General features: G+C 51.3%; 1 protein-coding gene across 1 annotated transcript in view; it reads left to right on the top strand.

Moving 5' to 3' along the window:
* LOC147102691 (protein shisa-6-like) overlaps window positions 1-27,990 on the top strand; it is a 631,586-nt gene that overhangs the window by 535,206 nt on the left and 68,390 nt on the right. The gene's annotated exons all lie outside the window — the stretch shown is intronic.

Below are 27,990 nucleotides of genomic sequence, written 5' to 3'. Positions count from 1 at the left end.
AGCATAGTGGGACAGTGTACCAGAGAACCAGTCTGTAGCACAGTGGGACAGTGTACCAGCGAACCAGCCTGTAGCACAGTGGGACACTGTGCCAGAGAACCAGTCTGTTGCACAGTGGGACAGAGTACCAGAGACACCACTTGTAGCAAAATGGGACCGTGTGTTAGAGAACCAGTCTGTAGCACAGTGGGACATTGTACCACAGAAGCAGTATGTAACACCGTGGGAAAGTGTTTTGGAGAACTAGTCTGTAGCACAGTGGGACAGAATACCAGAGAACCAGCCTGTAGCACAGCGGGACAGTGTGTTGGATTAACAGTCTGTAGCATAGTGGGACATTGTGTTGCAGAACCAGTCTGTAGCACAGTGGGACATTGTTCCAGAGAACCAGCCTGTAGCACAGTGGGACAGCGTGCCAGAGAACCAGTCTGTTGCACAGTGGGACAGTGCACCAGAGAACCAACCTGTAGCACAGTGGGACAGTGTTTTAGAAAATCTGTCTGTAGCACAGTGGGACAGTGTAGCAGAGAACTAGCCTGCAGCACAATGGGACAGTGTACAAGAGAACCAGTCTGTAGCACAGTGGGCCAGAGTACCAGGGCAACAGCCTGTAGCACAGTGGGACAGTTTGTAAGAAAATCTGTCTGTAGCACAGTGGGACAGTGTACCAGAGAATTAGCCTGTAGCACAATGGGACAGTGTACAAGAGAACCAGTCTGTAGCACAGTGGGACAGAGTACCAGAGAACCAGCCTGTAACACAATGGGACAGTGTACCATAGAACAAGTCTGCAGCACAGTGCGACAGTGTTAGAGATCCAGTCTGCAGCACAGTTGGTCAGTGTTCCAGAAAACCAGTCTGTAGCACAGTGGGACAGTTTATCAGAGAACAAGCCTGTAGCACAATGGGATAGTGCACCAGTGTACCATAGAACCAGTCTGTAGCACAATGGGACAGTGTACCAGAGTACCAGTCTGTAGCACAGTGGGACAGTGTACCAGAGAACCAGCCTGTAGCACAGTGGGACAGTGTACCAGTGTACCATAGAACCAGTCTGTAGCACAATGGGATAGTGTACCAGAGAACCAGTCTGTAGCACAGTGTGACAGTGTACCAGAGTACCAGCCTTTTGCACAGTGGGACAGTGTATTGGCTGAACCAGCCTATAGCAAAGTGGGACAGATTACCAGAGAAGCAGCCTTTAGCACAGTGGGACAGTGTACCAGTGAACCAGTCTGCAGCACAGTGGGACAGTGTGATAGAGAACCAGTCTGTAGCGCAGTGGGACAGTGTGCCAGAGAACCAGTCTGTAGCACAGTGGAACAGTGTGCCAGAGAACCAGTCTGTAGCACAGTGTGACAGAGTACCAGAGAACTAGCCTGTAGCACAGTGGGACAGTGTTAGAGAAACAGCCTGTAGCACAGTGGGAAAGTGTGTTAGTGAACCAGCCTGTAGCACAGTGGGACAGTGTGTTAAGAACCAACCTGCAGCACAGTGGGACAGTGTACCAGAGAATCAGTCTGTAGCACAGTGGGACACTGTGACAGAGAATCAGTCTGTAGCACAGTGGGACAATGTGTCAGAGAACCAGTCTGTAGCACAGTGGGACAGAGTACCAGAGAACCAGTCTGTAGCACAGTGGGACAGTGTAACAGGGAACAAGCCTGTAGCACAATGGGACAGTGTACCAGGATCCCAGAGAACTGGTCTGTAGCACAGTGGGACAGTGTACCAGAGAATCAGTCTGTTGCACAGTGGGACAGTGTGTAGAGAACCACCCTGTAGCACAGTGGGACAGTGTTCCAGAGAACCAGCCTGTAGCACAGTGGGACAGTGTACCAGAGAACCAGTCTGTAGCACAGTGGGACAGTGTACCAGAGAACCAGCCTTTTGCGGAGTGGGACAGTGTATCAGAGAACAAGCTTGTAGCACAGTGGGACAGTGTACCAGTGTACCATAGAACCAGTCTGTAGCACAATGGGATAGTGTACCAGAGAACCAGTCTATAGCACAGTGGGACACTGTACCAGAGAACCAGTCTGTAGCACAGTGGAACGCTGTACCAGAGAACCAGTCTGTACCACAGTGGGCCAGTGTTCCAGAGAAACAGCGTGCAGCACAGTGTGACAGTGTGTCGGAGAACCAGTCTGTAACACAGTGTGACAGTGTACCAGAGTACCAGCCTTTTGCACAGTGGGACAGTGTATTGGTGAACCAGCCTATAGCAAAGTGGGACAGATTACCAGAGAAGCAGCCTATAGCACAGTGGGACAGTGTACCAGAGAACCAGTCTGTAGCACAGTGGGACAGTGTGCCAGTGAACCAGTCTGTAGCACAGTTGTACAGTGTACCAGAGATCCAGTCTGTAGCACAGTGGTACAGTGTACCAGAGAAACAGCCTGTTGCACAGTGTGACAGTGCACCAGAGAACCAGTCTGTAGCACAGTGGGACAGTGTGATAGAGAACCAGTCTGTAGCGCAGTGGGACAGTGTGCCAGAGAACCAGTCTGTAGCACAGTGTGACAGAGTACCAGAGAACTAGCCTGTAGCACAGTGCGACAGTGTGTTAGGGAAACAGCCTGTAGTCCAGTGGGAAAGTGTGTTAGTGAACCAGCCTGTAGCACAGTGGGACAGTGTGTTAAGAACCAACGTGCAGCACAGTAGGACAGTGTACCAGAGAATCAGTCTGTAGCACAGTGGGACACTGTGACAGAGAACCAGTCTGTAGCACAGTGTGACAGTGTATTAAGAGCCAACCTGCATCACAGTAGGACAGTGTACCAGAGAATCAGTCTGTAGCACAGTGGGAAACTGTGACAGAGAATCAGTCTGTAGCACAGTGGGACAATGTGTCAGAGAAACAGTCTGTAGCACAGTGGGACAGAGTACCAGAGAACCAGTTTGTAGCACAGTGGGACAGTGTGCCAGTGAACCAGTCTGTAGCACAGTGGTACAGTGTACCAGAGATCCATTCTGTAGCACAGTGGTACAGTGTACCAGAGAAACAGCCTGTTGCACAGTGTGACAGTGTAACAGTGAACAAGCCTGTAGCACAGTGGGACAGTGTACCAATATCCCAGAGAACCGGTCTGTAGCACAGTGGGACATTGTACCAGAGAACCAGTCTGTAGCACAGTGGGACAGTGTAACAGGGAACAAGCCTGTAGCACAGTGGGACATTGTACCAGTATCCCAGAGAACTGGTCTGTAGCACAGTAGGACAGTGTACCAGAGAACCAGTCTGTAGCACAGTGGGACAGTGTGTAGAGACAGTGTGTAGAGAGCCACCCTGTAGCACAGTGGGACAGTGTTCCAGAGAACCAGCCTTTAGCACTGTGGGACAGTGTACCAGAGAACCAGCCTGCAGCACAGTAGAACACTGTACCAGTGAACCAGCCTGTAGCACAGTGTGAAAGTGTGTTAGAGAACCAGTCTGTAACACAGTGGGACAGTGTACCAGAGGACCAGCCTTTTGCACAGTGGGACAGTGTATTGGAGAGCCAGCCTATAACAAATTGTGACAGTGTACTAGAGAACCAGCCTATAGCACAGTGGGACAGTGTGTTAGCGAACCAGACTGTAGCACAGTGGGACAGTGTACCAGTGAACCAGCCTGCAGCACAGTGGGACAGTGTACCAGAGAACCAGCCTTTACACAGTGGGACAGTGTGTTGCCGAACCAGTCTGTAGCACAGTGGGACAGTGTACCAGAGAACCAGTCTGTAGCACAGTAGAACACTGTACCAGAGAACCAGACTGTAGCACAGTGGGACGGTGTGTTCGAGAAACACCCTGTAGCACAGTGGGACAGTGTGTTAGAGAAACAGCCTGTAGCACAGTGGGACAGTGTGTTAGAGCTCCAGTCTGTAGCATAGTGGGACAGTCTACCAGAGAGCCAGCCTGTAGCACAGTGGGACAGTGTTCCAGAGAACAAGCCTGTAGCACAGTGTGACAGTGCACCAGAGAACCAGTCTGCAGAACAGTGGAACTTTGTACCAGGGAAGCAGACTGTAGTGCAGTGGGACAGTGTGTTGCAGAACCAGTCTGTGGCACAGAGGGACAGTGTATTGGAGAGCCAGCCTATAACAACGTGTGACAGTGTACTAGAGAACCAGCCTGAAGCACAGTGGGACAGTGTGTTAGCGAACCAGTCTGTACCACAGTGGGACAGTGTGCCTGAGAACCAGTCTGTCACACAGTGGGACAGTGTGTTAGAGAACCAGTCTGTCGCACAGTGGGACAGTGTACCAGAGCACCAGTCTGTAGCACAGTGGCACAGTGTGTTACAGAACCAGCCTTTACCATAGTGCGACAGTGCACTAGAGAACCAGCCTGTAGAACACTGGGACAGTGTGTTAGAGCAACAGTCTGTAGCATTGTGGGACAGTGTACCAGAGAACCAGCCTGTAGCACAGCGGGACAGTGTGTTGGACTAATAGTCTGTAGCAAAGTGGGACAGCGTGTTGCAGAACCAGTCTGCAGCACAGTGGGACATTGTACCAGAGACCAGCATGTAGCACAGTGGGGCAGTGTACCAGAGAACCAGCCTGTAGCACAGTGGGACAGTGTGCCAGAGAACCAGTCTGTTGCACAGTGGGACAGAGTACCAGACACACCACCTGTAGCAAAGTGGGACCGTGTGTTAGTGAACCAGTCTGTAGCACAGTGGGACAGTGTGTTAGAGAACTGGCCTGTAGCAGAATGGGACAGTGTACCAGAGAAAAAGCCTGTAGCACAGTGGGACAGTGTACCACAGAAGCAGTATGTAACACCGTGGGTAAGTGTGTTGGAGAACTAGCCTGTAGCACAGTGGGACAGAATACCAGAGAACCAGCCTGTAGCACAGCGGGACAGTGTGTTGGATTAACAGTCTGTAGCATAGTGGGACAGTGTGTTGCAGAACCAGTCTGTAGCACAGTGGGACAGAGTACCAGAGAACCAGCCTGTAGCACAATGGGACAGTGTACCATAGAACAAGTCTGTAGCACAGTGCAACAGTGTTAGAGATCCAGTCTATAGCACAGTGGGTCAGTGTTCCAGAAAACCAGCCAGTAGCACAATTGGACAGTGTGTTGGAGAACCAGTCTGCAGCACAGTGGGACAGTTTGTCAGAGAACAAGCCTGTAGCACAATGGGATAGTGTACCAGTGTACCATAGAACCAGTCTGTAGCAGAGTGGGACACTGTACCAGAGAACCAGTCTGTAGCAGAGTGGGACACTGTACCAGAGAACCAGTCTGCAGCAGAGTGGGACACTGTACCAGAGAACCAGTCTGTAGCACAGTGGAACACTGTACCAGAGAACCAGTCTGTAGCACAGTGTGACAGTGTACCAGAGAACCAGTCTGTAGCAGAGTGGGACACTGTACCAGAGAACTAGCCTGTAGCACAGTGCGACAGTGTGTTAGGGAAACAGCCTGTAGTCCAGTGGGAAAGTGTGTTAGTGAACCAGCCTGTAGCACAGTGGGACAGTGTGTTAAGAACCAACGTGCAGCACAGTAGGACAGTGTACCAGAGAATCAGTCTGTAGCACAGTGGGACACTGTGACAGAGAACCAGTCTGTAGCACAGTGTGACAGAGTGCCAGAGAACTAGCCTGTAGCACAGTGGGACAGTGTGTTAGTGAACCAGCCTGTAGCACAGTGGGACAGTGTATTAAGAGCCAACCTGCATCACAGTCGGACAGTGTACCAGAGAACCAGTCTGTAGCACAGTGGGAAACTGTGACAGAGAATCAGTCTGTAGCACAGTGGGACAATGTGTCAGAGAAACAGTCTGTAGCACAGTGGGACAGAGTACCAGAGAACCAGTTTGTAGCACAGTGGGACAGTGTGCCAGTGAACCAGTCTGTAGCACAGTGGTACAGTGTACCAGAGATCCATTCTGTAGCACAGTGGTACAGTGTACCAGAGAAACAGCCTGTTGCACAGTGTGACAGTGTAACAGTGAACAAGCCTGTAGCACAGTGGGACAGTGTACCAGTATCCCAGAGAACCGGTCTGTAGCACAGTGGGACATTGTACCAGAGAACCAGTCTGTAGCACAGTGGGACAGTGTAACAGGGAACAAGCCTGTAGCACAGTGGGACATTGTACCAGTATCCCAGAGAACTGGTCTGTAGCACAGTAGGACAGTGTACCAGAGAACCAGTCTGTAGCACAGTGGGACAGTGTGTAGAGACAGTGTGTAGAGAGCCACCCTGTAGCACAGTGGGACAGTGTTCCAGAGAACCAGCCTTTAGCACTGTGGAACAGTGTACCAGAGAACCAGCCTGCAGCACAGTAGAACACTGTACCAGAGAACCAGACTGTAGCACAGTGGGAGAGTGTACCAGTGAACCAGCCTGTAGCACAGTGTGAAAGTGTGTTAGAGAACCAGTCTGTAACACAGTGGGACAGTGTACCAGAGGACCAGCCTTTTGCACAGTGGGACAGTGTATTGGAGAGCCAGCCTATAACAAATTGTGACAGTGTACTAGAGAACCAGCCTATAGCACAGTGGGACAGTGTGTTAGCGAACCAGACTGTAGCACAGTGGGACAGTGTACCAGTGAACCAGCCTGCAGCACAGTGGGACAGTGTACCAGAGAACCAGCCTTTACACAGTGGGACAGTGTGTTGCCGAACCAGTCTGTAGCACAGTGGGACAGTGTACCAGAGAACCAGTCTGTAGCACAGTAGAACACTGTACCAGAGAACCAGACTGTAGCACAGTGGGACGGTGTGTTAGAGAAACACCCTGTAGCACAGTGGGACAGTGTGTTAGAGAAACAGCCTGTAGCACAGTGGGACAGTGTGTTAGAGCTCCAGTCTGTAGCATAGTGGGACAGTCTACCAGAGAGCCAGCCTGTAGCACAGTGGGACAGTGTTCCAGAGAACAAGCCTGTAGCACAGTGTGACAGTGCACCAGAGAACCAGTCTGCAGAACAGTGGAACTTTGTACCAGGGAAGCAGACTGTAGTGCAGTGGGACAGTGTGTTGCAGAACCAGTCTGTGGCACAGAGGGACAGTGTATTGGAGAGCCAGCCTATAACAACGTGTGACAGTGTACTAGAGAACCAGCCTGAAGCACAGTGGGACAGTGTGTTAGCGAACCAGTCTGTACCACAGTGGGACAGTGTGCCTGAGAACCAGTCTGTCACACAGTGGGACAGTGTGTTAGAGAACCAGTCTGTCGCACAGTGGGACAGTGTACCAGAGCACCAGTCTGTAGCACAGTGGCACAGTGTGTTACAGAACCAGCCTTTACCATAGTGCGACAGTGCACTAGAGAACCAGCCTGTAGAACACTGGGACAGTGTGTTAGAGCAACAGTCTGTAGCATTGTGGGACAGTGTACCAGAGAACCAGCCTGTAGCACAGCGGTACAGTGTGTTGGATTAATAGTCTGTAGCAAAGTGGGACAGCGTGTTGCAGAACCAGTCTGCAGCACAGTGGGACATTGTACCAGAGACCAGCATGTAGCACAGTGGGGCAGTGTACCAGAGAACCAGCCTGTAGCACAGTGGGACAGTGTGCCAGAGAACCAGTCTGTTGCACAGTGGGACAGAGTACCAGACACACCACCTGTAGCAAAGTGGGACCGTGTGTTAGTGAACCAGTCTGTAGCACAGTGGGACAGTGTGTTAGAGAACTGGCCTGTAGCAGAATGGGACAGTGTACCAGAGAAAAAGCCTGTAGCACAGTGGGACAGTGTACCACAGAAGCAGTATGTAACACCGTGGGTAGGTGTGTTGGAGAACTAGCCTGTAGCACAGTGGGACAGAATACCAGAGAACCAGCCTGTAGCACAGCGGGACAGTGTGTTGGATTAACAGTCTGTAGCATAGTGGGACAGTGTGTTGCAGAACCAGTCTGTAGCACAGTGGGACAGAGTACCAGAGAACCAGCCTGTAGCACAATGGGACAGTGTACCATAGAACAAGTCTGTAGCACAGTGCGACAGTGTTAGAGATCCAGTCTATAGCACAGTGGGTCAGTGTTCCAGAAAACCAGCCAGTAGCACAATTGGACAGTGTGTTGGAGAACCAGTCTGCAGCACAGTGGGACAGTTTGTCAGAGAACAAGCCTGTAGCACAATGGGATAGTGTACCAGTGTACCATAGAACCAGTCTGTAGCAGAGTGGGACACTGTACCAGAGAACCAGTCTGTAGCAGAGTGGGACACTGTACCAGAGAACCAGTCTGCAGCAGAGTGGGACACTGTACCAGAGAACCAGTCTGTAGCACAGTGGAACACTGTACCAGAGAACCAGTCTGTAGCACAGTGTGACAGTGTACCAGAGAACCAGTCTGTAGCAGAGTGGGACACTGTACCAGAGAACCAGTCTGTAGCACAGTGGAACACTGTACCAGAGAACCAGTCTGTAGCACAGTGGGCCAGTGTACCAGCAAAACAGCGTGTAGCACAGTGTGACAGTGTACCAGAGAACCAGTCTGTAGCACAGTGGGACAGAGTACCAGAGAACCAGCCTGTAGCAGTGTGACAGTGTGCTATTGACCCAGTCTGTAGCAGCGTGGTACAGTGTAACAGAGACCCAGTCTGTAGCACAGTGGTACAGTGCACCAGAGAAGCAGCCTGTTGCACAGTGTGACAGTGTTCCAGGGAACCAGTCTGTAGCACAGTGGGCCAGTGTACCAGCGAAACAGCGTGTAGCACAGTGTGACAGTGTACCAGAGAACCAGTCTGTAGCGCAGTGGGACAGTGTGCCAGCGAACCAGTCTGTAGCACAGTGGTACAGTGTACCAGAGAACAAGTCTGTAGCATAGTGGTACAGTGTACCAGAGAAAAAGCCTGTTGCACAGTGTGACAGTGTTCCAGGGAACCAGTCTGTAGCACAGTGGGACAGTGTGATAGAGAACCAGTCTGTAGCGCAGTGGGACAGGGTGCCAGAGAACCAGTCTGTAGCACAGTGGTACAGTGTACCAGAGAACCAGTCTGTAGCACAGTGTGACAGTGTACCAGAGAACAAGCCTGTAGCACAGTGGGACAGTGTGTAGAGAACCACCCTGTAGCACAGTGGGACAGTGTTCCAGAGAACCAGCCTTTAGCAGAGTGGGACAGTGTACCAGAGAACCAGTCTGTAGCACAGTGGGACAGTGTACCAGAGAACCAGTCTGTAGCACAGTAGAACACTGTACCAGAGAACCAGTCTGTAACACAGTGGGACAGTGTACCAGAGGACCAGCCTTTTGCACAGTGGGACAGTGTATTGGAGAGCCAGCCTACAACAAAGTGTGACAGTGTACTAGAGAATAAGCCTATAGCACAGTGGGACAGTGTGTTAGCGAACCAGACTGTAGCACAGTGGGACAGTGTACCACTGAACCACTCTGTAGCACAGTGGGACAGTGCACCAAATCAACAGCCTGTAGCACAGTGGGACAGTGTATCAGAGAACAAGCCTGTAGCACAGTGGGATAGTGTACCAGTGTACCACAGAACCAGTCTGTAGCACAATGGGACAGTGTACCAGAGAACCAGTCTGTAGCACAGTAGGACAGTGTACCAGAGAACCAGCCTTTTGCATAGTGGGACAGTGTATCAGAGAACAAGCCTGTAGCACAGTGGGACAGTGTACCAGTGTACCATAGAACCAGTCTGTAGCCCAATGGGACAGTGTACCAAAGAACCAGTCTGTAGCACAGTGGGACACTGTACCTGAGAACCAGCCTGTCGCACAGTGGGACAGTGTGTTAGAGAACCAGCGTGTAGCACAGTGGGACAGTGTGCCAGATAACCAGTCTGTAGCACTGTGGGTCAGTGTCCAGAGAACCAGTCTGTAGCACAGTGGGACAGTGTGTTAGAGAACCAGCCTATAGCACAGTGGGTCAGTGTGCCAGAGAACCAGTCTGTAGCACAGTGCTCCAGTGTACCAGAGAAACAGCCTGTTGCACAGTGTGACATTGTGTTAGAGAACCAGTCTGTAACACAGTGGGACAGTGTACCAGAGGACCAGCCTTTTGCACAGTGGGACAGTGTGTTGGAGATCCCGTCTGTAGCACAGTTGGACAGTGTACCAGAGAACCAGTCTGTAGCACAGTGGGACAGTGTACTACAGAACCAGTCTGTAGGACAGTGGGACAGTGTGTTAGAGCATCAGTCTGTAGCATAGTGGGACAGTCTACCAGAGAACCAGCCTGTAGCACAGTGGGACAGTGTTCCAGAGAACTAGCCTGTGGCACAGTGTGACAGTGCACCAGAGAACCAGTCTGCAGAACAGTGGGGCATTGTACCAGGGAAGCAGACTCTAGTACAGTGGGACAGTGTGTTGCAGAACCAGTCTGTGGCACAGAGGGACAGTGTATTGGAGAGCCAGCCTATAACAAAGTGTGACAGTGTACTAGAGAACAAGCCTGTAGCACAGTGGGACAGTGTGTTAGCAAACCAGTCTGTAGCACACCAGTCTGTAGCACAGTGGGACAGTGTGCCAGAGAAACAGTCTGTTGCACAGTGGGACAGAGTAACAGAGAACCAGTCTGTAACACAGTTGAACAGTGTACCAGAGGACCAGCCTTTTCCACGGTGGGACAGTGTACCAGAGGACCAGCCTTTTGTACGGTGGGACAGTGTACCAGAGAACCAGCCTATAGCACAGTGGGACAGTGTGTTAGAGAACCACCCTGTAGCACAGTGGGACAGTGCACCATGGCAACAGCCTGTAGCACATTGGGACAGTGTGTTGGAGAACCAGTCTGAGGCACAGTGAGACAGTGTATCAGAGAACAAGCCTGTAGCACAGTGGATAGTGTACCAGTGTACCAGAGAACCAGTCTGTAGCACAGTAGGACAGTGTAACAGAGAACCAGCCTTCTGCACAGTGGGACAGTGTATCAGAGAACAAGCCTGTAGCACAGTGGAACACTGTACCATAGAACCGGTCTGTAGCACAATGGGACAGTGTACCAAAGAACCAGTCTGTAGCACAGTGGAACACTGTACCAGAGAACCAGTCTGTAGCACAGTAGGCCAGTGTACCAGAGAACCAGCCTGTAGCACAGTGTGACAGTTTTTTAGAGCACCAGTCTGTAGCACAGTGGTACAGTTTACCAGAGAACCACCCTGCAGCACAGTGGGACAGTGCACCAGAGAACCACCCTGCAGCACAGTGGGACAGTGTACCAGTGAACCAGCCTGTCGCACAGTGGGACAGTGTGTTAGAGAACCAGCCTGTAGCACAGTGGGACAGTGTGCCAGATAACCAGTCTGTAGCACAGTGGGTCAGTGTCCAGAGAACCAGTCTGTTGCACAGTGGGACAGTGTGATAGAGAACCAGTCTGTGGCGCAGTGGGACAGTGTGCCAGAGAAACAGCCTGTTGCACAGTGTGACAGTGTACCAGAGAACCAGTCTGTAGCACAGTGGGACAGTGTGATAGAGAACCAGTCTGTGGCGCAGTGGGACAGTGTGCCAGAGAACCAGTCTGTAGCACAGTGGGACAGTGTACCATAGAATAATTCTGTAGCACAGTGCGACAGTGTGCCAGAGAACCAGTCTGTAGCACAGTGGATCAGTGTTCCAGAAAACCAGCCTGCAGCACAGTGGGACAGTGTGTTGGAGAACCAGTCTGTAGCACAGTGGGACAGTGTAACAGGGAATAAGCCTGTGGCACAGTGGGACAGTGTACCAGTATCCAATAGAACCAGTCTGTAGCACAGTGGGGCAGTGTGTAGAGAACCACCCTGTAACACAGTGTGACAGTGCACCAGAGAACCAGTCTTTAGAAATGTGGGACATTGTACCAGGGAACCAGACTGTAGCACAGTGGGACATTGTACCAGAGAACAAGCCTGTAGCACAATGGGACAGTGTATCAAAGAACAATTCTGTAGCACAGTGCGACAATGTGCCAGAGAACCAGTCTAAAGCACAATGGAACAGTGCAACAGGGAACAAGCCTGTAGCACAGTGGGACAGTGTACCAGTATCCCAGAGAAGTAGTCTGTAGCACAGTGGGACACTGTACCAGAGAACCAGTCTGTCGCACAGTGGGACAGTGCGTTAGAGCACCAGTCTGTAGCATAGTGGGACAGTCTACCAGAGAACCAGCCTGTAGCACAGTGGGACAGTGTTCCAGAGAACTAGCCTGTAGCACAGTGTGACAGTGCACCAGAGAACCAGTCTGCAGAACAGTGGGACATTGTACCAGTGAACCAGACTGTAGCACAGTGGGACAGTGTGTCACAGAACCAGTCTGTGGCACAGTGCGACAGTGTATTGGAGAGCCAGCCTATAGCAAACTGTGACAGTGTTCTAGAGAACCATCCTATTGCAGAGTGGGACAGCGTGTTAGCAAACCAGTCTGTAGCACAGTGGGACAGTGTACCAGAGCACCAGTCTGTAGCACAGTGGGACAGTGTGTTAGAGAACCAGCCTTTACCACAGTGGGACAGTGTGCCTGAGAACCAGTCTGTCACACAGTGGGACAGTGTGTTAGAGAACCAGTCTGTAGCACAGTGGGACAGTGTACCAGTGCACCTGTCTGTAGCACAGTGGGACAGTGTGTTAGAGAACCAGCCTTTACCATAGTGCGACAGTGTACTAGAGAACCAACCTATAGCACAGTGGGACAGTGTGTTGGAGAACCTGTCTGTAGCACAGTTGGACAGTGTACCAGAGAACCAGTCTGTAGCACAGTGGGACAGTGTACCAGAGAACCAGTCTGTAGAACAGGGGGACAGTGTGTTGGATTAACAGTCTGTAGCACAGTGGGACAGCGTGTTGCAGAACCAGTCTGTAGCACAGTGGGACAGTGTACCAGAGAACCAGCCTGTAGCCCAGTTGGACAGTGTGTTAGAGAACTGGCCTGTAGCAGAATGGGACAGTGTACCAGAGAAACAGCCTGTAGCACAGTGGGACAGTGTAGCACAGAAGCAATATGTAACACCGTGGGAAAGTGTTTTGGAGAACTAGCCTATAGCACAATGGGACAGAGTACCAGAGACCCGAACTGTAGCAAATTGGGACCATGTGTTAGAGAACCAGTCTGTGACGCAGTGGGACAGTGTACCACAGAAGCAGTATGTAACACCGTGGGAAAGTGTGTTGGAGAACTGGCCTGTAGCACAAAGGGACAGTGTACCAGAGAAGCAGCCTGTAGCACAGTGGGACAGTGTACCACAGAGGCAGTATGTAACACCGTGGGAAAGTGTGTTGGAGAACTAGCCTGTAGCACAATGGGACAGAGTACCAGAGAACCAGCCTGTAGAACAGTGGTACAGTGTGTTAAAGAACAAGCCTATAGCAAAGTGGGACAGTGTGTTAGAGGGCCTGTCTGTAGCGCAGTGTGACAGTGTGTTTGAGGACCTGTCTGTAGCACAGTGTGACAGTGTACCAGAGAAGCAGTCTGTAGCACATTGCGACATTGTGTTAGAGAACCAGCCTGTAGCACAGTGGGACAGTGTGTTAGAGAACCAGCATTTACCACAGTGGGACAGTGTACCAGAGAACCAGCCTGTAGCACAGTGGGACAGTGTGTTAGAGAATTAGGCTGTAGCACAGTGGGACAGTGTACCAGTGTACCAGTGTACCATAGAAGCAGACTGTAACACAATGCGACAGTGTACCAAAGAACCAGTCTGTAGCACAGTGGGACACTGTACCTGAGAACCAGTCTGTAGCACAGTGGAACACTGTACCAGAGAACCAGTCTGTAGCACAGTGGGCCAGTGTACCAGAGAACCAGCCTGTAGCACAGTGTGACTGTGTGTTAGAGAACAAGTCTGTAGCACAGTGGGACAGTGTACCAGAGAACCAGCCTGTCGCACAGTGGGACAGTGTGTTAGAGAACCAGCCTGTAGCAGAGTGGGACAGTGTGCCAGATAACCAGTCTGTAGCACAGTGGGTCAGTGTCCAGAGAACCAGTCTGTAGCACAGTGGTACAGTGTACCAGAGAAACAGCCTGTTGCAAAGTGTGACAGTGTACCAGAGAACCAGTCTGTAGCACAGTGGGTCAGTGTACCAGAGAACCAGTCTGTAGCACAGTGGTATAGTGTACCAGAGAACAAGCCTGTTGCACAGTGGGACACTGTACCAGAGAACCAGTCTGTCGCACAGTGGGACAGTGTGTAGAGAACCACCCTGTAGCACAGTGGGACAGTGTACCAGAGTTGCAGTCTGTAGCACAGTGGGACAGTGTGATAGAGAACCAGTCTGTAGTGCAGTGGGACAGTGTGACAGAGAACCAGTCTGTAGCACAGTGGTATAGTGTACCAGAGAACCAGTCTGTAGCACAGTGGGACACTGTACCAGAGAACCAGTCTGCCGCACAGTGGGACAGTGTGTAGAGAACCACCCTGTATCACAGTGGGACAGTGTACCAGAGTTCCAGCCTGTAGCACAGTGGGGCAGTGTGTAGAGAACTAGCCTGTAGCACAGTGTGACAGTGCACCAGAGAACCAGACTGTAGAACAGTGGGACATTGTACCAGGGAACCAGACTGTAGCACAGTGGGACAGTGTACCAGAGAACAATTCTGTAGCACAGTGCGACAGTGTACCTGAGAACCAGTCTGTAGCACAGTGGGTCAGTGTGTTGGATTATCAGTCTGTAGCACAGTGGGACAGTGTGTAGAGAACCACACTGTAGCACAGTGGGACAGTGTTCCAGAGAACCAGCCTGTAGCACAGTGGGACAGCGTACCAGAGAACCAGCCTGTAGCACAGTGGGACAGTGTGTTGCAGAATCAGTCTGTAGCACAGTGGGACAGTGTACCAGGGAACCAGTCTGTAGCACAGTGGGACAGTGTGTCAGAGAACCGGTCTGTAGCACAGTGGGACAGTGTACCAGAGAACCAGGCTGTAGCACAGTAGAATACTGTACCAGAGAACCAGACTGTAGCACAGTGGGACAGTGTACCAGTGAACCAGCCTGTAGCACAGTGGGAAAGGGTTTTAGAGATCCAGTCTGTAGCACAGTGGGACAGTGTGCCAGAGAACCAGTATGTAGCACAGTGGGACAATGTGTAGAGAACCACCCTGTAGCACAGTGTTCCAGAGAACCAGCCTGTAGCACAGTGGGACAGTGTACCAGAGAACCAGTCTGTAGCACAGTGGGACAGTGTGTTAGAGAACCAGCCTTTAGCACTGTGGGACAATGTACCAGAGAACCAGCCTGTAGCACAGTGGGACAGTGTGTTGCAGAACTAGTCTGTAGCACAGTGGGATAGTGTACCAGCGAACCAGACTGTAGCACAGTGTGACAGTGTGTTAGAGAACCAGTCTGTAACACAGTGGGTCAGTGTACCAGAGAACCAGGCTGTAGCACAGTAGAACACTGTACCAGAGAACCAGACTGTAGCACAGTGGGATAGTGTGTTAGAGAACCAGTCTGTAACACAGTTGGTCAGTGTACCTGAGAACCAGACTGTAGCACAGAGGGACAGTGTGATAGAGAACCAGTCGGTAGCGCAGCGGGACAGTGTGCCAGAGAACCAGTCTGTAGCACAGTGTGACAGTGTACCAGAGAACTAGCCTGTAGCACAATGGGACAGTGTACAAGAGAACCAGTCTGTAGCACAGTGGGACTGTCTGTTAGTGAGCCAGCCTGTAGCACAGTGGGACAGTGTGTTGGAGAACCAGTCTGTAGCACAGTGGGACAGTGTAACAGGGAACAAGCCTGTAGCACAGTGGGACAGTGTACCAGAGAACAAGCCTGTAGCTCAATGGGACAGTGTACCATAGAACAATTCTGTAGCACAGTGCGACATTGTACCTGAGAACCAGTCTGTAGCACAGTGGTAAAGGGTTTTAGAGATCCAGTCTGTTGCACAGTGGGACAGTGTGCCAGAGAACCAGCCTGTAGCTCAATGGGACAGTGTACCATAGAACAATTCTGTAGCACAATGTGACATTGTACCTGAGAACCAGTCTGTAGCACAGTGGGTCAGTGTGTTGGATTGACAGTCTGTAGCACAGTGGGACAGCGTGTTGCAGAATCAGTCTGTAGCACAGTGCGAAAGGGTTTTAGAGATCCAGTCTGTAGCACAGTGGGACAGTGTGCCAGAGAACCAGTATGTAGCACAGTGGGACAGTGTGTAGAGAACCACCCTGTAGCACAGTGGGACAGTGTTCCAGAGAACCAGCCTGTAGCACATGGGACAGTGTACCAGAGAACCAGTCTGTAGCACAGTGGGACAGTGTGTTAGAGAACCAGCCTTTAGCACGGTGGGACAATGTACCAGAGAACCAGCCTGTAGCACAGTGGGACAGAGTGTTGCAGAACCAGTCTGTAGCACAGTGGGATAGTGTACCAGAGAACCAGTCTGTGGCACAGTGGGACAGTGTACCAGAGAATCAGTCTGTAGAACAGTGGGACAGTGTGTTAGAGCACCAGTCTGTAGCATTGTGGGACAGTGTACCAGAGAACCAGCCTGTAGCACAGTGGGACAGTGTGTTGGATTAACAGTCTGTAGCACAGTGGGACAGCGTGTTGCAGAACCACTCTGCAGCACAGTGGGACATTGTACCAGAGACCAGCCTGTAGCACAGTGGGACAGTGTACCAGAGAACCAGCCTGTCGCACAGTGGGACAGCGTGCTAGAGAACCAGCCTGTAGCACAGTGGGAATGTGTGCCAGATAACCAGTCTGTAGCAAAGTGGGTCAGTGTCCAGAGAACCAGTCTGTAGCACAGTGGTACAGTGTACCAGAGAAACAGCCTGTTGCACAGTGTGACAGTGTTCCAGAGAACCAGTCTGTAGCACAGTGGGACTGTCTGTTAGTGAGCCAGCCTGTAGCACAGTGGGACAGTATGCCAGAGAACCAGTCTGTAGCACAGTGGGACAGTGTGTTAGAGAACCAGCCTTTAGCACGGTGGGACAATGTACCAGAGAACCAGCCTGTAGCACAGTGGGACAGTGTGTTGCAGAACCAGTCTGTAGCACAGTGGGATAGTGTGCCAGAGAACCAGTCTGTAGCACAGTAGAACACTGTACCTGAGGACCAGCTTGTAGCACAGTGGGACAGTGTACCAGGAACCAGTCTGTATCACAGTGGGACAGTGTACCAAAGGACCAGCCTTTTGCACAGTGGGACAGTGTATTGGAGAGCCAGCGTATAACAAAGTGTGACAGTGTACCAGAGAACCAGTCTGTAGCACCGGGGGACAGTGTGTTAGAGAACCGGCCTATAGCACAGTGGGTCAGTGTGCCAGAGAACCAGTCTGTAGCACAGTGGTATAGTGTACCAGAGAAACAGCCTGTTGCACAGTGTGACAGTGTACCAGAGAACCAGTCTGTAGCACAGTGGGACAGTGTGATAGAGAACCAGTCTGTAGCGCAGCGGGACAGTGTGCCAGAGAACCAGTCTGTAGCACAGTGGTACAGTGTACCAGAGAACCAGTCTGTAGCACAGTGTGACCGTGTACCAGAGAACTAACCTGTAGCACAATGGGACAATGTACAAGAGAACCAATCTGTAGCACAGTGGGACTGTCTGTTAGTGAGCCAGCCTGTAGCACAGTGGGACAGTATGCCAGAGAACCAGTCTGTAGCACAGTGGGACAGTGTGTTAGAGAACCAGCCTTTAGCACGGTGGGACAATGTACCAGAGAACCAGCCTGTAGCACAGTGGGACAGTGTGTTGCAGAACCAGTCTGTAGCACAGTGGGATAGTGTGCCAGAGAACCAGTCTGTAGCACAGTAGAACACTGTACCTGAGAACCAGACTGTAGCACAGTGGGACAGTGTACCAGCGAACCAGCTTGTAGCACAGTGGGACAGTGTACCAGGAACCAGTCTGTATCACAGTGGGACAGTGTACCAAAGGACCAGCCTTTTGCACAGTGGGACAGTGTATTGGAGAGCCAGCGTATAACAAAGTGTGACAGTGTACCAGAGAACCAGTCTGTAGCACAGTGGGACAGTTTGATTGAGAACCAGTCTGTAGCGCAGCGGGACAGTGTGCCAGAGAACCAGTCTGTAGCACAGTGGTACAGTGTACCAGAGAACCAGTCTGTAGCACAGTGTGACAGTGTACCAGAGAACTAGCCTGTAGCACAATGGGACAATGTACAAGAAAACCAATCTGTAGCACAGTGGGACTCTCTGTTAGTGAGCCAGCCTGTAGCACAGTGGGACAGTGTGCCAGAGAACCAGTCTGTAGCACAGTGGGACAGTGTGCCAGAGAACCAGTCTGTAGCACAGTGGTACAGTGTACCAGAGAACAAGCCTGTAGCACAATGGGGCAGTGTACCCTAGAACAATTCCATAGCACAGTGCGACAGTGTGCCAGAGAACCAGTCTGTAGCACAGTGGATCATGTTCCAGAAAACCAGCCTGTAGCACAGTGGGACAGTGTAACAGGGAACAAGCCTGTAGCACAGTGGGACAGTGTACCAGTATCCCAGAGAACCAGTGTGTAGCACAGTGGGACACTGTACCAGAGAACCAGTCTTTCGCACAGTGGGACAGTGTGTAGAGAACCACCCTGTAGCACAGTGTGACAGTGCACCAGAGAACCAGTCTTTAGAACAGTGGGACATTGTACCAGGGAACCAGACTGTAGCACAGTGGGACAGTGTACCAGAGAACAAGCCTGTAGCTCAATGGGACAGTGTACCATAGAACAATTCTGCAGCACAGTGCGACATTGTACCTGAGAACCAGTCTGTAGCACAGTGGGTCAGTGTGTTGGATTAACAGTCTGTAGCACAGTGGGACAGCGTGTTGCAGAACCAGTCTGTAGCACAGTGGTAAAGGGTTTTAGAGATCCAGTCTGTTGCACAGTGGGACAGTGTGCCAGAGAACCAGTATGTAGCACAGTGGGACAGTGTAGAGAACCACCCTGTAGCACAGTGGGACAGTGTTCCAGAGAACCAGCCTGTCGCACAGTGGGACAGTGTACCAGAGAACCAGTCTGTAGCACAGTGGGACAGTGTGTTAGAGAACCAGCTTTTAGCACTGTGGGACAATGTACCAGAGAACCAGCCTGTAGCACAGTGGGACAGTGTGTTGCAGAACCAGTCTGTAGCACAGTGGGATAGTGTACCAGAGAACCAGTCTGTAGCACAGTAGAACACTGTACCTGAGAACCAGATTTCAGCACAGTGGGACAGTGTACCAGCGAACCAGCCTGTAGCACAGTGTGACAGTGTTTTAGAGAACCAGTCTGTAACACAGTGGGACAGTGTACCAGAGGACCAGCCTTTTGCACAGCGGGTCAGTGTATTGGAGAGCCAGCGTATAACAAAGTGTGACAGTGTACTAGAGAACCAGCCTATAGCACAGTGTGTTAGCGAACCAGACTATAGCACAGTGGGACAGTGTACCAGCGAACCAGCCTGTAGCACAGTGGGACAGTGTACCAGGAACCAGCCTGTCGCACAGTGGGACAGTGTGTTGCACAACCAGTCTCTAGCACAGTGGGACAGTGTACCAGAGAACCAGTCTGTAGCACAGTAGAACACTGTACCAGAGAACCAGACTGTAGCACAGTGGGACAGTGTACCAGCGAACCAGCCTGTAGCTCAGTGTGACAGTGTGTTAGAGAACCAGTCTGTAACACAGTGGGACAGTGTACCAGCGAACCAGCCTTTTGCACAGTGGGACAGTGTATTGGAGAGCCAGCGTATAACAAAGTGTGACAGTGTACTAGAGAACCAGCCTATAGCACAGTGGGACAGTGTGTTAGCGAACCCAACTATAGCACAGTGGGACAGTGGCCTAGAAATTCAGTCGCGTTTGCGCCCACTTATTGGCTAAAGAGTGGTTTGCGCCGCAAGTTTTTTAGTGCCCGAAATTCAGTTGGTCCCTAAAATCGCCGTTAGCCGGTAGCGCTGCGCCGGCTCCGATGACGTCATCGGTGTGCGCAGCGCCCCGGTTCCAAAGCGATTCCGTGCCGACGGCCAAATTCAGTTGCGGCCGCCTCGCCCGTAAGAGAAGGAGGAGGCCTGCAGTACCCCAGCCTGCCGCACCGCATCGGGTGCCGCAGCGGCAGCTGGACGCCTGAAATTGACTTTCATCGCCCCAAGCGAGGCGGCCAAACCCTGCAATAGCGCCCGCTCCGTCTTGGGGCGCCGCAACTGAATTTCAGGCGGGCGCTACGGGAATCCGGGCGAGCGCTAAATTTCGGGCGCTAAAGACCTGGCGCGGCGATAGCGAATTTCTAGGCCAGTGTACCAGCGAACCAGCCTGTAGCACAGTGGGACAGTCTGTTGCACAACCAGCCTGTAGCACAGTGGGACAGTGTACCAGAGAACCAGTCTGTAGCACAGTGTGACAGTGTGTTAGAGAACCAGTCTGTAACACAGTTGGACAGTGTACCAGAGGACCAGCCTTTTGCACAGTGGGACAGTGTATTGGAGAGCCAGCCTATAGCACAGTGGGACAGTGTGTTAGAGAACCAGCCTGTAGCACAGTGGGACAGTGTGTTAGAGAAACAGCCTGTAGCAGAGTGGGACAGTGTGTTAGAGAAACACCATGTAGCACAGTGGGACAGTGTACCGGAGAACCATTCTGTCGCTCACTGGGACAATGTTTTAGCACACCAGTCTGTAGCATAGTGGGATAGTCTATCAGAGAACCAGCCTGTAGCACAGTGGGACAGTGTTCCAGAGAACTAGCCTGTAGCACAGTGTGACAGTGCACCAGAGAACCAGTCTGCAGAACAGTGGGACATTGTACCAGGGAAGCAGACTGTAGTACAGTGGGACAGTGTGTTGGAGAACCAGTCTGTGGCACAGTGGGACAGTGTGTCAGCGAATCAGTCTATAGCACAGTGGGACAGTGTGCCTGAGAACCAGTCTGTAGTACAGTTGGACAGTGTACCAGAGAACCAGTCTGTGACACAGTGGGACAGTGTACCAGAGAACCAGTCTGTAGCACAGTGGGACAGTGTGTCAGAGAACCAGACTTTACCACAGTGGGACAGTGTGCCTGAGAACCAGTCTGTAGCACAGTTGGACAGTGTACCAGAGATCCAGTCTGTGGCACAGTGTACCAGAGAACCAGTCAGTACAACAGTGGGACAGTGTGTTAGAGCACCAGTCTGTAGCATTGTGGGACAGTGTACCAGAGAACCAGCCTCTAGCACAGTGGGACAGTGTGTTGGATTAACAGTCTGTAGCACAGTGGGACAGCGTGTTGCAGAACCAGTCTGCAGCACAGTGGGACATTGTACCACAGACCAGCCTGTAGCAGAATTGGACAGTGTACCAGAGAAACAGCCTGTAGCACAGTGGGACACTGTGCCAGAGAACCAGCCTGTTGCACAGTGGGACAGAGTACCAGAGACACCACCTGTAGAAAAGTGGGACCGTGTGTTAGAGAACCAGTCTGTAGCAGAGTGGGACAGTGTGTTAGAGAACTGGCCTGTAGCTGAATGGGACAGTGTACCAGAGAAACAGCCTGTAGCACAGTGGGACAGTGTACCACAGAAGCAGTATGTAACTCCGTGGGAAAGTGTGTTGGAGAAATAGCCTGTAGCACAGTGGGACAGAGTACCAGAGAACCAGCCTGTAGCACAGCGGGACAGTGTGTTGGATTAACAGTCTGTAGCATAGTGGGACATTGTAACAGAGAACCAGCCTGTAGAACAGAGGGACAGTGTGTTAGAGCACCAGTCTGTCGCATTGTGGGACAGTGTACCAGAGAAAAAGCCTGTAGCACAGTGGGGCAGTGTACCACAGAAGCAGTATGTAACACCGTGGGACAGTGTGTTGGAGAACTAGTCTGTAGCACAATGGGACAGAGTACCAGAGAACCAGCCTGTAGCACAGTGGTACATTGTGCCAGAGAACCAGACTGTAGCACAGTGGGACAGTGTACCTGAGAACCAGTCTGTAGAACAGCGGGACAGTGTGTTGGATTAACAGTCTGTAGCATAGTGGGACAGTGTGTTGCAGAACCACTCTGTCGCACAGTGGGATATTGTACTAGAGAACCAGCCTGTAGCACAGTGGGACAGTGTGCCAGAGAACCAGTCTGTTGCACAGTGGGACAGAGTACCAGAGAACCAGCCTGTAGCACAGCGGGACAGTGTGTTGGATTAACAGTCTGTAGCATAGTGGGACAGTGTACTAGAGAACCAGCCTGTAGCACAGTGGGACAGAGTACCAGAGAACCAGCCTGTAGCACAGTGTGACAGTGTGTTAGAGAATCAATCTGTAACACAGTTGGACAGTGTACCAGAGGACCAGCCTTTTCCACGGTGGGACAGTGTACCAGAGAACCAGCCTATAGCACAGTGGGACAGTGTGTTAGAGAACCAGTCTGTAGCACAGTGGGACAGTGCACCAGAGAACCACGCTGTAGCACAGTGGGACAGTGCACCAGAGAACCAACCTGTAGCACAGTGGGACAGTGTACCAGGGCAACAGACTGTAGCACACTGGGACAGTGTGTTAGAAAATCTGTCTGTAGCACCGTGGGACCGTGGGTCACTGTTCCAGAAAACCAGCCGGTAGCACAGTGGGACAGTGTGTTGGAGAACCAGTCTGTAGCACATTGAGACAGTGTATCAGAGAACAAGCCTGTAGCACAGTGGGATAGTGTACCAGTGTACCATAGAAGCAGTCTGTAACACAATGGGACAGTGTACCAGAGAATCAGTCTGTAGCACATTAGGACAGTGTACCATAGAACCAGTCTGTAGCACAGTGGGACAGTGTACCAGAGAACCAGCCTGTCGCAAAGTGGGACAGTGTGTTAGAGAACCAGCCTGTAGCACAGTGGGTCAGTGTCCAGAGAACCAGTCTGTAGCATAGTGTGACAGTGTACCAGAGAACCAGTCTGTAGCGCAGTGGGACAGTGTGCCAGAGAACCAGTCTGTAGCACAGTCGTACAGTGTACCAGAGAACCCGTCTGTAGCACAGTGTGACAGTGTACCAGAGAACCAGTCTGTAGCACAGTGGGACAGTGTACCAGAGAACAAGCCTGTAGCACAATGGGACAGTGTACCATAGAACAATTCCGGAGCACAGTGCGACAGTGTGCCAGAGAACCAGTCTGTAGCACCGTGGATCATGTTCCAGAAAACCAGCCTGTAGCACAGTGGGTCAGTGTTCCAGAAAACCAGCCGGTAGGACAGTGGGCCAGTGTACCAGTATCCCAGAGAAGCAGTCTGTAGCACAGTGGGACAGTGTGCCAGAGAACCAGTCTGTTGCACAGTGGGACAGAGTACCAGAGAACCAGCCTGTAGCACAGTGTGAGTGTGTTAGAGAATCAATCTGTAACACAGTTGGACAGTGTACCGGAGGACCAGCCTTTTCCACGCTGGGACAGTGTACCAGAGGACCAGCCTTTTGTACGGTGGGACAGTGTACCAGAGAACCAGTCTGTAGCACAGTGGTAAGGTTTACCAGAGAACCACCCTGTAGCACAGTGGGACAGTGTACCAGGGCAACAGCCTGTAGCACAGTGGGACAGTGTGTTAGAAAATCTGTTTGTAGCACCGTGGGACCGTGGGTCAGTGTTCCAGAAAACCAGCCGGTAGCACAGTGGGACAGTGTGTTGGAGAACCAATCTGTAGCACAATGAGACAGTGTATCAGAGAACAAGCCTGTAGCATAGTGGGATAGTGTGCCAGAGAACCAGTCTGTTGCACAGTGGGACAGAGTACCAGAGAACCAGCCTGTAGCACAGTGTGACAATGTGTTAGAGAACCAATCTGTAACACAGTTGGACAGTGTACCAGAGGACCAGCCTTTTGTACGGTGGAACAGTGTACCAGAGAACAAGCCTATAGCACAGTGGGACAGTGTGTTAGAGAACCAGTCTGTAGCACAATGGTAAGGTTTACCAGAGAACCACCCTGTAGCACAGTGGGACAGAGTACCAGGGCAACAGCCTGTAGCACATTGGGACAGTGTGTTAGAAAATCTCTCTGTAGCACCGTGGGACCGTGCGTCAGTGTTCCAGAAAACCAGCCGGTAGCACAGTGGGAGAGTGTGTTGGAGAACCAGCCTGTAACACAGTGAGACAGTGTATCAGAGAACAAGCCTGTAGCACAGTGGGATAGTGTACCAGTGTACCATAGAAGCAGTCTGTAACACAATGGGACAGTGTGTTAGAGAACCAGCCTGTAGCACAGTGGGACAGTGTGCCAGATAATCAGTCTGCAGCACAGTGGGTCAGTGCCCAGAGAACCAGTCTGTAGCACAGTGGTACAGTGTACCAGAGAAACAGCCTGTTGCACAGTGTGACAGTGTACCAGAGAACCAGTCTGTAGCACAGTGGGGCACTGTGTTAGAGAACCAGCCTATAGCACAGTGGGTCAGTGTGCCAGAGAACCAGTCTGTAGCACAGTGGTATGGTGTACCAGAGAAACAGCCTGTTGCACAGTGTGACAGTGTACCAGAGAACCAGTCTGTAGCACAGTGGGACAGTGTACCAGAGAACCAGTCTGTAGCACAGTGTGACAGTGTACCAGAGAACTAGCCTGTAGCACAGTGGGACAGTGTGCCAGAGAACCAGTCTGTAGCACAGTGGGACAGTATCCAGAGAACCAGTCTGTAGCACAGTGGGACAGTGTACCAGGGCACCAGCCTGTAGCACAGTGTGACAGTGTGTTAGAGAATCAATCTGTAACACAGTTGGACAGTGTACCAGAGGACCAGCCTTTTCCACGCTGGGACAGTGTACCAGAGGACCAGCCTTTTGTACGGTGGGACAGTGTACCAGAGAACCAGCCTATAGCACAGTGGGACAGTGTGTTAGAGAACCAGTCTGTAGCACAGTGGTAAGGTTTACCAGAGAACCACGCTGTAGCACAGTGGGACAGTGCACCAGAGAACCACCCTGTAGCACAGTGGGACAGTGTACCAGGGCAACAGTCTGTAGCACAGTGGGACAGTGTGATAGAGAACCGGTCTGTAGCGCAGTAGGACAGTGTGCCAGGGAACCAGTCTGTAGCACAGTCGTACAGTGTACCAGAGAACCAGTCTGTAGCAAAGTGTGACAGTGTACCAGAGAACTAGCCTGTAGCACAATGGGACAATGTACAAGAGAACCAATCTGTAGCACAGTGGGACTGTCTGTTAGTGAACCAGCCTGTAGCACAGTGGGACAGTGTGCCAGAGAACCAGTCTGTAGCACAGTGGGACAGTGTACCAGAGAACAAGCGTGTAGCAGAATGGAACAGTGTGCCAGAGAATCAGTCTGTAGCACAGTGGGACAGTGTGCCAGAGAACCAGTCTGTAGCACAGTGGGACAGTGTACCAGAGAACAAGCCTGTAGCACAATGGGTCAGTGTAACATAGAACAATATAGAGGAACAGATATGTAGGCAAATCTCAGAGAAGTGCGAAAATAATAGGGTAATAATAGTGGGGGATTTCAACTTCCCCAATATAAATTGGGACAGTCAGAGTGTGAAAGGCTTAGAGGGTGCAGAATTCTTAAAGTGCATCCAGGAGAGCTTTTTGAGCCAACATGTAGAAAGTCCTACAAGAGAGGGGGCGGTACTGGACCTAATTCTGGGGAATGTAGCCGGGCAAGTGGTGGAAGTGTCAGTAGGAGAGCATTTTGGCGACAGTGACCATAATTCGGTGAGATTGAAGGTGGTCATGGAAAAAGACAAAGACGGCCCGGAAATAAGGGTTCTAAATTGGGGGAAGGCCGATTTTAATATGATAAGGCAGGATCTGGCCAAAGTGGACTGGGAGCAGCTGCTTATAGGAAAATCCACATCAAAACAGTGGGAGACTTTCAGAAGGGAAATAGAGAGAGTACAACGCCAACATGTTCCTGTAAAGGTCAAGGGTGGGACCAACAAGCAAAGGGAACCTTGGATGACAAGGGATATACAAAAATGCATTAGAAATAAGAGGGGGGCTTTTGGCAGTTACAAAAGACTAAAGACAGAAGAAGCCCTAGAGGAGTATAAAAAGTGCAGGGGCATACTTAAAAAAGAAATTAGGAGGGCGAGGAGGGGCCATGAAATAACACTGGCGAGCAAAATAAAGGAAAATCCTAAGATGTTTTATAAGTATATTAAGGGCAAGAGGATAACCAGGGAAAGGGGAGGGCCCATTAGGGACCAAAGTGGCAATCTGTGTGTAGAGCCAGAGGATGTAGGCGGGGTTTTAAATGAATTTTTTGCATCTGTGTTCACTATGGAGAAAGACGATGCAGACATAGAAATCGGGCAAGGGGACTGTGACATACTTGAACATATTAGCATCGAGAGGGAGGAGGTGCTAGCGGTTTTAGCGGGCCAAAAAGTAGATAAATCCCCAGGCCCGGACGAGATGTATCCCAGGCTGCTGTGGGAGGCAAGGGAGGAGATTGCAGGGGCTCTGACACTAATTTTCAGAACCTCTCTGGCCACAGGGGATGTACCAGAGGACTGGAGAACAGCTAACGTAGTACCATTATTCAAGAAGGGTAGCAGGGATAAACCAGGGAATTACAGGCCAGTGAGTCGAACATCTGTGGTGGGGAAATTATTGGAAAAAATTCTGAGGGACAAAATTAATCTCCACTTGGAGAGGCAAGGATTAATCGGGGATAGTCAGCATGGCTTTGTTAAGGGTAAATCATGTCTAACAAATCTGATCGAATTTTTCGAGGGGGTGACTAGTGGGGTGGATGAGGGAAATGCTGTGGATGTGGTGTACATGGACTTCAGTAAAGCTTTTGACAAAGTCCCGCATAGGAGACTGGTCAAGAAGGTAAGAGCCCATGGGATCCAGGGTGCCTTGGCGCGTTGGATCCTAAACTGGCTGAGTGGCAGGAGGCAGAGGGTGATGGTCGAAGGTTGCTTTTGTGACTGGAAGCCTGTGTCCAGTGGGGTACCTCAGGGATCGGTGCTGGGTCCCTTATTGTTTGTGATCTACATAAATGATTTGGATGAGAATGTAAAAGGTATGATCAGTAAGTTCGCAGATGACACGAAAATTGGTGGGGTGGTAAATTGCGAGGAGGAAAGCCTCCGGCTACAGGACGATATAAACGGGTTGGTCAGATGGGCGGAAAAGTGGCAAATGGAATTTAACCCTGAAAAGTGCGAGGTGATGCATTTTGGACGGACAAATAAGGCAAGGGAATACACAATGAGTGGTAGGACCCTAGGAAGTACAGAGGGTCAGAGGGACCTTGGTGTACATGTACATAGATCCCTGAAGGCAGCGGAGCAGGTAGATAAGGTGGTTAAAAAGGCATATGGGATACTTGCCTTCATTAGCCGAGGCATAGAATATAAGAGCAGGGAGGTTATGATGGAGCTGTACAAAACGCTGGTGAGGCCACAGCTGGAGTACTGTGTGCAGTTCTGGTCGCCTCACTATAGGAAGGATGTGATTGCTTTGGAGAGGGTGCAGAGAAGATTCACCAGGATGTTACCTGGGATGGAGCGCCTCAGCTATGAAGAGAGGCTGGACAGGCTGGAGTTGTTTTCCTTGGAGCAGAGAAGGCTGAGGGGGGACCTGATTGAGGTGTACAAAATAATGAGGGGCATAGATAGGGTAGATAAAGAGGAACTTTTCCCCTTAGTGGGGGGGTCAATAACAAGGGGGCATAGATTCAGGGTAAGGGGCAGGAGATTTAGAGGGGATTTGAGGAGGAACTTTTTCACCCAGAGGGTGGTTGGAATGTGGAACTCAATGCCTGAAAGGGTGGTGGAGGCAGGAACCCTCACAACATTCAAGAAGCATTTGGATGAGCACTTGAAATGCCATTGCATACAAGGCTATGGACCAAATGCTGGAAAATGGGATTAGACTGGACAGGGATGGATGGGCGGCGCAGACACGATGGGCCGAAGGGCCTCTTTCTGTGCTGTAAAACTCTATGACTCTATGACTCTAATTCCGTAGCACAGTGCGACAGTGTGCCAGAGAACCAGTCTGTAGCACCGTGGATCATGTTCCAGAAAACCAGCCTGTAGCACAGTGGGTCAGTGTTCCAGAAAACCAGCCGGTAACACAGTGGGCCAGTGTACCAGTATCCCAGAGAAGCAGTCTGTAGCACAGTGGGACAGTGTGTGGAGAACCACCCTGTAGCACAGTGGGACACTGTACCAGAGAACCACCCTGTAGCACAGTGGGACAGTTTGCCAGA

This window comes from Somniosus microcephalus, chromosome 21, assembly GCF_052327205.1.
Source record: "Somniosus microcephalus isolate GS21.2 chromosome 21, FLI_Smic_1.0, whole genome shotgun sequence".
Lineage (NCBI taxonomy): Eukaryota > Metazoa > Chordata > Chondrichthyes > Squaliformes > Somniosidae > Somniosus > Somniosus microcephalus.
This window is presented reverse-complemented; position numbering and strand designations above follow the sequence as displayed.